Source organism: Acyrthosiphon pisum, unplaced genomic scaffold, assembly GCF_005508785.2.
Source record: "Acyrthosiphon pisum isolate AL4f unplaced genomic scaffold, pea_aphid_22Mar2018_4r6ur Scaffold_21109;HRSCAF=23054, whole genome shotgun sequence".
NCBI classification, from domain to species: Eukaryota; Metazoa; Arthropoda; class Insecta; order Hemiptera; family Aphididae; genus Acyrthosiphon; species Acyrthosiphon pisum.
The window spans coordinates 124,865-125,629 of NW_021770540.1; positions in this window are offsets into that span (position 1 = coordinate 124,865).

Here is a 765-nt window from a genome sequence, read left to right on the forward strand (position 1 = left end):
CCCGGAGACTTACAAGGAGCCGCGTGAGGAAGGCTTATCGGAAAGCTGCCCGTGGGACGCGCGTTGGGCGCGCCGTCGGGACCCGTTGGCGATGCCTTTAGGTTCGCCGCGGGGGCTCGGCGGCGCGCGCGGGCGAGGCCCGCGGGCTTGCTAAATGATACGGTAGGTGCCAGTTAGAACCGCACCAAGACGGGTTACGTTGTAAAACTTGCTAACAAATCTGGCCCGGGTCGAAGCTGGTGGCATACGGCCTCGACGGAGCAGACTTGAGACTCCTAGTCCTAGGGACTGAAACCGCGAAGCGACCCTCGGGGCAGGCCGCATTGGGGCGTGCGCCCGTTCTGAGGAACGGGGACGCCTATGACCCCCGTGATAGCCCGCGCCACACCTCCCTTCAGGGTGGGCGAGACCCAGCCAGCTTAGGAGAAATACTAGGCGGCGTAAGGTCTCGGACAAGCATTGAAGGCGGTGGGCGTCCGCACAAGGCCTTACCCTTGGACGCCCATTCGGTTAGCTCGCCCTCGGTTGTACGGAGCCGTGGGCGGGCGAAAGCGGGTCGCGGAATTGAGGCCGCGGCCGACGGGCCCCGCGTGGTTGCGGGGCTGGGAGAGAGCAGCCGGGTGAAAGCCCGGCCGCCCTTCCTCGGGCTAAGCCCCGTTCCAAGCTCTCAACGCCGGCGGAGGGCGCATCTCCGAACCGAACCCGTCCGGTGATATGATGGGAACCCCGCGAGGTGGTCGACCGCGGGTGTGTAGTAAACCCAAA